Source organism: Tenrec ecaudatus, chromosome 2 (genome assembly GCF_050624435.1).
Source record: "Tenrec ecaudatus isolate mTenEca1 chromosome 2, mTenEca1.hap1, whole genome shotgun sequence".
Taxonomy (NCBI): Eukaryota; Metazoa; Chordata; class Mammalia; order Afrosoricida; family Tenrecidae; genus Tenrec; species Tenrec ecaudatus.
Genome location: NC_134531.1, coordinates 267,419,358 through 267,433,341, shown reverse-complemented (window position 1 = coordinate 267,433,341; position 13,984 = coordinate 267,419,358). Strand labels below are relative to the sequence as shown.

Below are 13,984 nucleotides of genomic sequence, written 5' to 3'. Positions count from 1 at the left end.
AAAGAGCAAAATACAAGTAATGAGTAAGAAAGAAAAGACCTTCATTACCATTCCAAAAGTCAGGGAAGAAATTCCTGTTGCGAACAAGTAAGAGATACTTGCACTCAGAACCAACTCAGACTGGGTCTAGGGAGATCATCTTGGAAAGTATTGAGTTCAACGCACCATAACCAGGATTACAGAGGTCTCTGCCAGACAATGAGGCTGTTGGAGACTCTTTCCTGTGGCTAGAGCGGATCTGCCAGTGGTTCAGTCTGACCAGATTCCCTGCAGAGGGGTTTGGGGATCCCACTGTCCTGGAGAGCCTTCTAGCAATTGGGTGTTTCTAATTTTAGCTCTGATACTTTTCCTTTCACCATACTGAATTTTTAATAGTCATCTTTGGTTCACATAAGAAAAATATACAATTTTTCATGAATTTCCAAATCATTCTTGCACAGGGGCCATGCTAAGCTTCTCTTTATCGTTCCAGTATTAGTATATGTACCGCTGAAGCAAGCACAGTGATACATTTTAAACACATGGAGTAGCACATGGTACATTATTAATGACAAATAAGTTCAGTGACCACATAATGTTAGAATATAATAAAAATGAAATATGAATTTTACTACAAGTCTGCTCCTGTATTATATAATACACCATTCTATTTACAGGAAGTTAAACTTCTAAAAGATTACTTATAAAGTTACTACTATGTACTTAATGCCTAAAAGGTAGAAATATGTGCTGATTTGTTTTGGTTTTATAAACACATTATCAGCCGAGTTCCAAGTTTCTGTGGGATGAAAGGTAGTAGGTTGTTACATTGACAAGAAAAGAAGATGCCATTGATTTAAAAAGGCAAATCAACTGAAAGATGATGATGAATAAGAGAATAAGAAAATATAGACAAAATGTTCAAATTTACCTGTCAGATTATTGGGTAAAAGTTATATGTGGTCTGCTTCCTTAAGGATTATAGACTGGAAAACCCATGAGACAGTTCCTCTCTGAATCACTATGAATCTAAATAAACTCACCAGCAATATATTTTTTGTTGTTGCTGATTTTTAGTTTTATGTTACATTAAGATCAAACAAGTGGACAAGAGAAAACCTGTGTAGTTGAATCATTATGGTGTAACTCTCTTTGCTTCCTATAGAGGGCAGATCTGAGGGACTCCAGGAACATTTGACAGGAGGCCTAGGGCAGCGGAGAACTTTCTCCTCCACGAATTAATTAATGTGCTGTTACAAAGTGAGGGAAGAGTACAAGGGGAATATGGCAAATATCTACTACCCCTAATTAATTAGAGGAGAACGTGGAGACGATTATTTTTAACTGTTTCTTTACAGACAGTTAAGCATTTAATCCAATTGTTTTCTGTAGCAAAGTGTAGGGGCATAAGAATGACTTCATTTTCCTCAATGTGCACGCCATGAATGTACGGCGTAGGCAGCTGAGATAGCAGGGTCTAGCATAATCAAGAGCTTCCTTCACATTCATATCTGGTTCCTGGCCAAGAAAAACTCAGTGGATGAGTTCAAATAAGATTGTTGATTGAAGATCCTTTATAAGATCTTTCCCAATGGCTTAGGTTTTCTGTCATTACAATGTGTAAGGGTTGTTGGACTTCCCACATGCCAACAAGAATCCCAAAGGAAAATGTTCCAGAGAACAAGAGAAGCTACATCCCCTTTTGCAACTCAGTCATGAAAGATGTGTGGTGTCATTGACACTGAGTTCTGATGAAGAATAAGAAGTCTGCCTTAGACTTAAGAGGAAGTGGTTTATACATTATCTCTCAATGGAAAAGCTATAAAAATATGTCTATTTGAAAACACCCACAAAGAATAAAATTTTCAGATACTTTTCTTTGGTCTCATATTTGCGTGTGAGAGAGAGGGACATGGATTTGAAAAAATAGGTATCTTTAACTCTTAAATACTGTCCTTGAACTGTTGTTTGCTGAACTCCTTTCCCTTTTCACCTAATTCCTGAAGACCTTTAATTTAAAGCATAATTTTCATTTACCTCTTCTGAAATTCCTTTTTTCTCTGGGTTAGTGGCTGTCTGGCATGAATGATAGATTGTACCATAACCGGCCTTTTTCATACTCCATAAAATTAAGATCCCTGTACTATGTTCAGGAAAATTGCCCATCAATCTAGTAAGTTGCAGATATCAGTTCTATGTACTGGATGAATAAATGCCCTGGGGTCCTGTGGGCTGTGTTCCTTGGGGTAATTTTGGGTGGTTTGCATATACATTTTCCTTATCAATCTAAAAATGAAACAAACGAATAAAATTATTTATTAAAGAGTTTTCTATGGCCAAAACTTGCAAATAAAGAATGACCTTTCCATAATGCAGGCATGGTTTTAAATGAACTAGCTCATAGACATTCTAATTATAGACCAGCTAGCCATCTCTAATAGATCAGGCTAATGTAAATCAGATGTAGGGAAGTGCATTATATGAAACACATTTCAATGTGTTAATTTTTCAGTTATATTCATGACAAAAAAGATGGAAAATAGGACTTTAAAAAATTCTTATGAAAGCTTTATAAACTCACATTTTTTGGTGTGGGGAATATTTGTTACACTATTATGCTAAATGAAATCAAAAGTATGAATTCAACTATATTCATATTAGTCTACATATTAGTCATATACTTGGCCATAGCCATAAAAAATTTATTAAGTAATATATGTAGGATTGGTTTCATCCTATTGTAAACATACGCCAATATTAGGGATGCATATTTGAGATAGTTTAGATTCAAATTCTGAATCATTTGGCATTGTTTCAATAAACTAGAATTGTAACTAGAAATACACATTTGTGAATTGCTTGCATAGTTATATAAAATATGGCATCATTCAAGGAATGCTATTTCTTAAACCAGTTTGCTAGACATTCAGTAAAGTGAAATTGAAATTTGAAACTTATTTGCTAAAAAAGACAATTTCAGGTGATAAAGAACAGAATTCACCTAGAACGTAGGAGTAGAGATGGGGCTTATTTAAGCCACTACAGAAGTATTTTCTCTTTAACCTTAATGTTCAAACTATGGTCACTCTTTTTCTTACTATTTTATCAATTAACGAATGTTTTGCTTTAATTTTTTCTAAAAAATTAAATTTCTCATGTTCAGCATTTTTGTCTCTTTTACAGCTACTTTTTCTAAATTCTCTAACAGTTATCCTTTCTACAATATTTTTGCAATGTTAACCTTTTCAGCCCATCCACTCTGTATAGACAAAACCACCAAGTATTGTGGATTATTGCCAATCAGCTGAATTTTATAATTTGTTTTTTAAACCTACTGTGATCTACCCTCAACTATGTTCCTTACAAAGAATATTTGATATCTCCTTCTCAAACCCTAAATTGTTATCCATATATTATTTTTTCCTCCTGTTGCTATGTGTGTAATTCCTATCTTTGCTAATAAGGACATTCTTTCCACATATTTATGAATAAAATGTTACCATCTTTTACCCACTCATGAAGTTGTATAATCTTTGACTTGCTCTTGTATTTTAATTTCTTGCAGGGTGGCAATGTATAAAATATCAATACCTCTTGTCCATGAAACGTAATATAAGAAATTGTATGGGCATATTTAACAGATAGATGTCCATATAAGTTTGCAGAAATGTGAGTTCACTGGTAATAAGAAAAAGGAATATGCCAAGGTCAATTGACATTAGAGGTTGTGCGGGCTATAGTTTATGTCAACTAGACACCCCTAAGTGAAGGAACCTAACCTAGAGATCATATTGCAACCTGATGACATCTACTTGGGGTTGTGGCTTTGTGTATAAGAGGGAAATCCTATACAGAGTCAACTTCTCCTTTTTTCCCTTCATCTTCTGCTGGAGCTAGATCCTGTGTCTGGTTCATCAATCTCCTTTTGTTTCACCTCCAATCCCAGGAGCTATCTGTGACTGCTCACCTTGGTTTCATTCAGCTGACCTCAGATTCTTTGACCTCTGTATCAACATGCCTCTGGCCCTCTGGCTTCATTGTCCTGCTTCTTATCCATCAGTTTCAACAGGTACATGAGTCAGGAAAGCCTTCAACTCACATCTGACCTATGAACTTCAACCAGACTGAGCTTACCTACTTCTACAACTGGGTAAGCCATTTCTTGATATAAATATCTTTGCATAGATGATAGATAGATAGATAGACACCTTTAAATGTCACTTGTTCAGCTTCTCTAGAAAATCCAATCGAACAAATGGTCATTGTTGAGGATAAACATTTTTGACTTGTCATATTAAACAAAGAGGAAAAATAAAATAAAGGCTATCATAAAATAAAAATTTTATAATAGAGATAATGCAGTACTTCATAACTCTAGATGACCAATTCTAGAAATCTAGACAAATTCTATATGACAAAGAATAATAAAAGGTGTAGTTGAAGAAACATGCAAAGCAAAGACCTGTTTGGTAAAGAGATCCAATACACAAAAATCAAAACAAAACCATGGGAGTTTAATGGCTGGAAGAAGAAAACAAATCCAAATCCACTGCCATCAAGCTGATTCCAATTTGTAACAACTCTTCAGTTTCTATTACCTCATAAAACATGCCTACCACTCAAAAAACGTAACCATATCAATGTCCAGCATACAGCACACTCTGGAGACAGAAAGTGCACAACAAAGGAAGACTCCGATGTGATACGCAAGCTGACATGATCAAGTGTGGTCTCCGAAAGTTACAGCAGGTCTTGTGTCTGCTGAAGCTCAGTCAGGAGAGAGAGGCCTGGTTTCCCACATGAGGCAATGTATGTTAGAACTGTTCCGTGGTACCGTTACATAAAATAGCTATCATTTTATATATATATGCAAGAAAAAGGAAAGATGAAATATTAAATCATATCCTATTCTTAGGTGGAATCTTACAGATGCATTCAAGGAAAGAAGGGTGTGGCTTGGTTCACACCTTGTAATCAGATGGAGCCTTAAACCTTCAAGAGTACCTTAAAAATAGTTGCTATAGCTTAAATCTAATAGAGAAATTGGTTTAAAATTTACATAAACTATGAAAACTCAGCAATGAGAAACAACTTAATTGAACATTATTTGAACAATTATATTACCACAAAAGTTATATATGAAAAATGGCACAGTGCTAAAATCATTTGTCATTAGAGAAATGCTCAGTAAAATAATGAGGTAAAACTGCAATCCCTGTAAACTCTTCCTAATGACTGATAGGGACCAAACAGATTGGATGCATTTCTTATTTTTCCTGATGGATCTGAGTATGAGAAGTTTGGAAAATATGCTAATAGGCCTATACTATTATTTTTGAGTAATTTTTCACAAGAATAATTGTGATTGTAAAATCTTGGAATTCTAATATGGGATGGTTCAATTTTGTCGTCCTGTTTTGGTTAAAACAAGCCATCTTGTATTCAGGAGTGGGGGGTTTCACAACCTTCAGAAAGAAGAGCCTGGAGTGGAGTGCCCACTTTGGACCATGGCATATGTGCTTGCTGAGCATCTTAAATCCAGGATATTGAGTTCTGAAAATAGAGAAATGGCAGAGAAGCAGCAACATCAGAGTCAGGGTTGAAGGCAGTGATGGGTGTCCCCAGCCCTGGGGGCAAGTAAAACTGAGTGACTTGTGGCAGGACATTTTACCTATAGAGTGGGGTGCTTAAAGGCAACTGATGAAAGAAACTAAGCTTGCTGACCCATGGGACACCAGCTGAAGACTTACATCCTGACATTTATTCATAATGTAGTATCTTTGGCCATTTATATGCAATGTTAAAAGAAAGATTTCACATTACCCAAGCAAGCAGAAACCAGGCCAAAGGTCCAGACCAGAGAGGAGTGCCTGTGGGCAGTTGAGAAGAGGTCGTCCTGGTTGCTGTACTCATCTCATTTCTAATCCTTAAATTAACTTGTTAACTTACTTAATAAACCCCATAGTCATGAGTAGTTTTTGTGAGTTCATTTTGGCTATTGCTATGATTTAATCAAACTGTGCAGATAAGAGAGTGCTGCGGGAGAGATGGCTGGTGTCAGCAATGGTGAAGCTGAAGGGAAGAGGCTTATCTGAACTCCAAGTCACAGAAATATGCGTTGGCCTGATGTGTTTGACTCTATTCCCCCTCGGTATTCAGAAGAGAGCAGATACTGTCTGCACAGAACTTCAGTTTCACAAGTCAATGCATGGCACATCATACTAATTAGATGTCTCCTGAATGGAGGGAGAGATGTCAGAGAAATAAGAATGACTCATTTGGTATGAAGTATAGTTGGAAATATCACTGAGTTTATATTTAGCTTAATATAGGCACAGATTATTATATCTTAAAATATTTAAAAATATGTGATAATATACACAATAATTATCTTCGTTTTCTATCAGCTAAAAGAATATAGAGGCAATGACCACCTAGTAGCAATGAAAATATCCAAGAATATAGATCTTAGATTGAAATATCATTTTTCCTATTGTTAGGTACCAATGTCAGCTTAGACTCAAAGTGACCTTATGTTTATCAGAGAGATGTTTCCCAGGTCTGTGCTGTCATCACATTGTTGATGCATTTGATGTCATCGTTACAGCCCATGTCAATCCATTTATTATCCACTCTTGTTTTATTTATTTGTATTTTTTCTCCCTAAACATGCTTATCAGCGTTGTCTTCTTCATGGACCATCAGACTGAGAGATATGAAGACAATACCCATCTGTTCTTATTAAGCAAATCCTAGCACAGAGGAAAATTGAAAAAAAAGTGAAGTTTTTGAATTACGGTCTTGGTGAAGAATATTAGATAATGCACTCCTAGAAGAATGAAAAAATAAAATCGGTCTTGTAAGAAACATGCTCATTCGGAGAAAAAGTGAAGCTACTTTTTCTCATGTAACTTCTATTGATTATCAGGAGGGACCAGTCCCTGCAGGCCGATATCATGTTTGAAAAAGTAAAGGCTGTTGAAAAAGAGGCAGATCTTTACTGAGGCAGATTGACACAGAGACTGAAGCAATGGGCTCAAATATAAGAATGACTCTGGGCATGGTATGGAATGGGAAAGTGTTTCATTCCGTTTCATATTGTAATTATGAGTAGGAACTAATTTGAAAGTTCCTATCAACAACCTTACATTAAGGAAATAAACACAATTCCCTCCTCCTTAGATCTGGACTATGTATTGTGCTTTCCTTTCAAACCATACAGTAGGAAAAGAGATAGGAAATGGAGAAACTGTTCAGTGGGGAAACTTGACAAACACCATTTCAGAGAGACAATCAAATTTGTCATCAACAGGCATTATTTATGTTCAAAACATCTACATATCAAATGATGTCATTAATGATGGCCCTGTGGCTGTCTTCACCAAACCCCATAACCTCAGGAATGAAATATGACCCAAATTTCAATTGAGTATTAGTTTTAGAAATAATAGCAGTATATAAGAATCGTTTTGAAGATTGTAAGGAGACAGTATGACTTAAAGTTATGTGGTGGCTTGTATTGAAACAGATAATGATATTATGTAAAAACTATAAACAACTGAAAGAACTATCAACAAGTTCATTGGTTGTGACTCATACAGCATCCTAAAATAGAACTAAGGAAAACTGGGCATAGACTATTTGGAGACCTTCTTTTCTATATTCAAAATTGCTATATAGATATAAAATTATTATTATTATTAAATTTTAAAGTTGAGCTAACTATAATAAAATAGTTTTTTTTTAAATACTGGAATACAATAGTAAATAAAATTGGTAGGAAATAAAATCTGAGAGCCTGTATGTAGAAACTACATGATGAAATAACCTGGGATATTATTCTACACATGAATCTGGGTTTTTCATGAAACATGAAAAGTAATTTTGAACAAACAGCAAACTATTACTTAGGGAAAACTAAAACAATATTCTATCATGATGCATATTGTCCCTATGATTCAAACTTTAAGTTACATATCTTTGAGGAAGAAACATTTTTGTCTGAGTTCAAACCACCTGTCTAAGGAGCCCTCATGGCACACTGGTTACCTGCTGGTCTGCTACGTGGAAGGCCAGCAGTTTGCAACCACCAGCTACTCCGTGGGAGGAAAATAGGGCTTTCTGCTTCCATAATGAGCTACAGTCTCAAACTCAGTGTCGGTCCTACCCTGTCCTAGAGGGTCAATATGGGCCAACATTGATTCAATGGCAGTTTCTCCTGTATTTATTTATATATGCTTCATAGCGATAGCCTCAGGGCTTAGTGAAAATACAGATTTGTAATTATTTTTATGGTTATGTGCCTTCGAGTCGGAATGGACCTATACACAACACAAGTGAACACAGCCCAGTCTCGCCCCATCCGCACAAATGTTCTACTTGAGGCCAGTGTTTCAGCCACTGTGCCAGGGCCTCCCCTTGAGGTTCTTAATCTTTGGGGCTAACCAATTGGGTCCTTATGAACATTTGTTGAACAAATGTATAAGTAGGTGAATAAGGAATTACCCATGAGAGTAGTTTTTACTCTAAAGATCATCACTTATTTTTTTACTCTAAAATCACCAATTTTCTACTCAGTTACTTTACTGCCCTTGGCCTGTATTTTGGTGATCATGTACACTATACCTTGAAATGTAGGCCAAAGATAATTTTTGTTTATTTAAGTAGTCTTTTTACAACTTCCAGCTATTATCTCTTTATTTTATGATGAATTCAGCACCATTCTAAGTACTTTTGAAATTTCTACAATTTGTATACTGTAATGTAGTATACAGCTAGAGAAAAATCTTGGATTCGGGGAGAAAAATACACCAGAGTATTTTGATAAAATTTTAAAATAATAACTTTAGCATTTTCAAACTGTACTGGGAAGTTTTTCTTGTGGAAATCCTTCCAAAGCTCCATAACACAAAATGGAAAGCATCCAGCTTATTGCTAATATTGGCAATATTGCAATGTACACAAAGTTTCCCAAAATATTTTCGGGAGATTTTTAATGAGTTGACTATTAGTATGTAGATTTGAAATGTTCTTTTTTTATCAGAAGGGGTTCATAAAATAAAAATTACTAGTTACTTCCTTTAAGAGATATAAGTGCAAACCTAAGAATTATAAAAAGTAAAAGTATATATAAAAATAACATACAATAATAATTATAAAATTTCAAATTTTCTATATATATATTTAAAGCCTTTGATATAGAAGTTGAAACAATCTTAAATGACATTAAAAAATCACACAAGTAAAATTATTTGATCAATTCAAAAATTTCCTAAAAAATAATCCCCCACCCCTAAATTGTAGCAATTTGTGGTGCTTGGGGGGCAATATTTGCTCATTTTTAAATATATACTTTTATGTAAGTGTAATATATATAATTATATATAATTATATACATGTAATACATAAAATATATACATATCAATCTCCATTTGTGGGTAATATTTAATAGTTTGTCTAAATCAGCAAGTAGAAATATCTTTTTCCCAGATTGGATTCAATATGACATTTTTCTCATCTTTTTATTAGGGGCTCATACAAGTCTTACCACAATCGATATATACATCAATTGTGTAAAGCACATGTGTACATTCATTGCCCTCATCATTCTCAAAACATTTGCTCTCCACTTAAGTCCCTGGCATCAGCTCATTTTTTCCCTTCTCTCCCCGCTCTTCCCTCCCTTATGAACCCTTGATAATTTATAAATTATTATTCTGTCATATTTTTCCCTGTCCGACCTCTACCTTCACCCCCTTTTCTGTTGTCCGTCCACCATGGAGGTCACATGTAGATCCTTGTAATCAGTTCCCTCTTTCCAACCCACTCACCCTCTACCCTCCCAGTATCGCCCCTCACACCCCTGGTCCTGAAGGGATCATCCGCCCTGTGTTTCTAGTTCCTATCTGTATCAGTGTACATCCTCTGGTCTAGCCAGACTTGCAAGGTAGAATTGGGATCATGATAGTGGGAAGCATTTAGGAACTAGAGGAATGTTGTATTTTTCATCGTTGCTACATCACATCCTGACTGGCTAATCTCCTCCCTGAGACCCTTCTGTAAGGGGATGTTCAGTGAACCACTAATGGATTTTGGGTCTCCACTCTTCACTTCCCCCTTCATTCACAATGCTATTATTTTTGTTGTTGTTGTTCTGATGATACCTGATCCCTTCAACACCTCGTGATCGCGCAGGCTGGTACTTCTCTGTGGGCTTTGTTGTTTCTGAGCTAGATGTCCACTTGTTTACCTTCAAGCCTTTAAGACCCCAGACACTATATCTATTGATAGCCAGGCACTATCCATGGCATGACCGTGAACTATTTTGAGGAGACACCTCTTTTCCGTTATATTTCGAGTGCCTTCCAACCTAAGAGGCTCATCTTGCACTCTATAAGAAAATAGTCCAGTACTACACATATTTTCAGTGGCTAATCGATCTAAAGTTAATTGTTCATTATTTCTATTCTTTGTCTTTTTAAAAAATCATTTTATTGGGGCTCATACAACTCTTAACACAATCCATACATCAATTGTGTAAAGCACCCTTATACATTCATTGTCATCATTCTCAAAATTCGCCTTCCACTTGGGTTCCTGGAATCAGCTCATTTTCCTTTATTCCCCTCCCCTCCTTCCCCACTCCCCCCTCCTTCATGAACCCTTAATAGTTTATAAATCATTATTTTAGTCTTATCTTACACTGCCTGGAGTCTCCCTTCACCCACTTTCCTTTTGCCCATCCCCCAAGAGGAGGTTACAAGTAGATCCCCGAGATCGGTTCCCCCTTTCTACACCCACTTCCCTCCCGGTGTCGCCACTCTCACAGCTGGTCCTGAGGAGTTCATATGTCCTAGATTCCCTGTGTTTCCAGATTCCTACTGCATGGTTGGTTGTGTATCCTCTGGTCTAACCAGGTCCACAAGGTAGAATTGGGATCATGATAATTGGGGGTGGGGGGGGGGTGGAGGAAGCATTCAAGAACTAGAGGAAGGTTTTGAATTTCATTGTTGCTACACTGAACACTGAGTGACTCATCTCCCCATATCCCTCTGCAAGGGATGTCTACAGATAGGCATTGGGTCCCCACCACGCACTCCCCTCATTCAGGGTGATGTGATTTTTCGTCCCCGCCTTTGCTTTTTGAAATCTGGTTCCCTCGGCCCTTCATAATCACACATGTTGGTGTGCTGCTTCCATGTGGGCTTTGTTGCTTCTGGGCTAGATGGCCGCTTGTTTACTTTCTCAATATGACATTTTTAAAGCAGTTGTTTTAAATCAGGTTTTGTGATTGTTGACTGCAGTTTATAAAAAATGCTGAATGGTAATTTTGGACTTCTTAGAAAGAAATTAAAGGAAATCATTAGTTATAAAATGTAGTCTTGAATTTAGATATTTGACCCAGAAAAGTTTATAATATATTGTCTTTTATTTAATTAGCATCATTTTGCTGGGTATTGTGTCATTTAGAACAAAAACAAGAATAAAGAAAACTTTTTTCTTTGGGGGTATTCAACATTTTGTTAATTAGATGCAGCCTTGGATTTTTATACAAACATGTCCAGCTTTCCACACCAACAAAGGTATCTCCATAGAGTTCTATGAGATAGTGTTGAAAAGTAATTCCTCCCCCCCATATGTTGGTACAATATTTTCATTTTTCTGGCTTCTAGTATTCAGAGTGTATTTGGTTAAACTACCTACGTATCCAGTTAAGAATGTTACTTATGGGAAAGCAAACAAGCAAAAAATACTCCCAAAACACAAAGAAATGAGAAACAAACATTTGTCTATAAGACAATATAATTAAAAATATTTAGCCTTGAAGAGGAAATGGTTTATGAAGTTACTGTAGATTGAAATTTACTCATTGAAGATTTTGTAAATAAGAAAGCTGAACAAATGCAAGAATTAAAAGAGAAAATAAGGTAGCTAAAACTATTTTTGTACTTTTCTTACAATATTGTACTTACTGATAAAAACAGTACCTGTCACTTTGTTTTATGCATATTAATTCAGCAAATATCTACCCAATCTTTGAAGTATACATACTACTTTTATGGTAATTTTTCACTTGAGAGAATTGAGCCCAGTTTCACTTATCTGATTTCAAAATTCTAGCAATGAACAGATTTGGATTTCAAACTCTAAATTTTAATTTAGAGAAGATGTCATAATCGATATCCTATACTGTTTGACTTATTTACTTAGGGTTACAATAACAAAAATATTGCAGGTAGAATGCTTTAAAGAAAATAAACTTATTTTCTCATTGTTTGGGTGGCTAGGAATCCACACTCAGTCCAAATTCTGCTATAAAACAAGATTATTGGCTATTTTAAGTTCGATAATCAAAAGTTGATCTTAGAAATCCATGTCTTGTAGATGTATCTTCACATGATTTCCCTCTCTAGTATGTTTGTATATGTAATATATATATGTATTATATATATATATATATATATATATATATTATATATATATATATATATGATTTTCCTCTTCTTTTTTACTATGATAGCACTCAGGGATTATAACTATGGCCAATGCCTGTATGCCCTCATTATATAGGGAAACAAGTCTACTTCTGAACTAGGTGCTGGGGCTGGGACCTCAATATATCTTTTTGGGGTGGGGGTAGGGCACAAGTTAATAATCCATTACACTATCTATACACTTATTCACCATGTTCAGGCGCTTTTCACATGTAAAATGCATTTATCCCATTCTGCTGTGAAAGGGCTTAACATATTTCAATATTCATTCTCAGTCCAAAACCTGATTTTCTGAGTCATGTAAATAAGGTGTGCATGAAACACTGAGTATAATACAGTCTTGGGCAAAAATTATATCTCTCTGTGACATTGACATTGTCAAACCAAGAATACAGTTATCATTTTCAGAAATATAATGGTGAAGCTAGCACAAGTATGCCGCGTCATTATTGATGCTGCTGTTTTCAGGTCCCATCAAGTATGTGTCAACTCATAGTAACCCTACACACAACAGGTCCAGAGGCACCCGCGCTACTGGTTCTAGCCCTGAGCGCACTGAGAAAGCCACTGTGTCTCAGGTTCATGAGGCAATGCAACAGGCCTCTGGCTCATGTGCGTGACCCAGACGTAGAAACATATAAGCTCGACCTCAGAATTCACCTCTATTGTCACTCGGAGGAAAGTTCATTAACAACCCATAATGTGCAAATGACACAAACTTGCTTGTGCTTTGGCAGACCTACCATCTCCTTGATGACAGCTTCTTATGGCTACATCCTGCTTCAAAGTGGTTGGCCAGAGGAAAAAAAAAAGAACGAAGATCTTCAACGACATGCATTAACACCGTGATTTCAACAATGGCCTCAAACAGCAGAGATTTGTCGGGTGGCTCAGGGCCTGGCAGTGTGTCGTTCTGTTGTATTTATAGACAGAAATGGTTCAAAAGCATGGTCAGAAGACTTCCTTTATATTTGCCGGCTTCAGTTCTTAGTTCTCTGTAAGAGCATTCTTAACATAGTGGTTACACATTGGGCTGCTAGCAAAAAGGTCAACAGTTCTAAACCTCCAGCCACTCTGTTGGAGAAAGACCTGGCTTTGGACTCCCATAAAGAGTTCATTTCAGAAATCCTCAGGGGCAGTTCTACCTTGTCCTGTAGTTGGCACGAGGAGTTGGCATCAACTTGATAGGTGTGAGTATGGAGTTCGGGTGTAAGTTAAAAGCATTTTTGTCAAAGGTGTTGTTTTATGAATTATTGAACACTATTATTCATATTATATACAAATATATTTTGCTGAAGATAATTCAAACACGTTTGCAACAGCATATCACCTGGGGATTGTAAGAAATTTGAGCTGAATTCAGAAGAGAACTATGGTTGTTGATTCTAAATGAAGTTGGCTAGAAGCAGGGAATATCAGAAAGGTGATTGTTCATATTCTGATGACTATTCAAAAACTCAATTTCTCTATAAAATGAATTTGTAGACACACTAGTGTTTTCTCTAGGGAAG

At 36.1% G+C, this 13,984-nt stretch overlaps 1 non-coding gene across 1 annotated transcript; it reads right to left on the bottom strand.

The window, feature by feature from the left end:
• Positions 1–395: 395 nt before the first annotated feature.
• On the bottom strand, positions 396–502 carry LOC142441985 (U6 spliceosomal RNA). The gene has a single exon (XR_012783257.1). It is a non-coding gene; the product is annotated as a U6 spliceosomal RNA (small nuclear RNA).
• Positions 503–13,984: the final 13,482 nt, after the last annotated feature.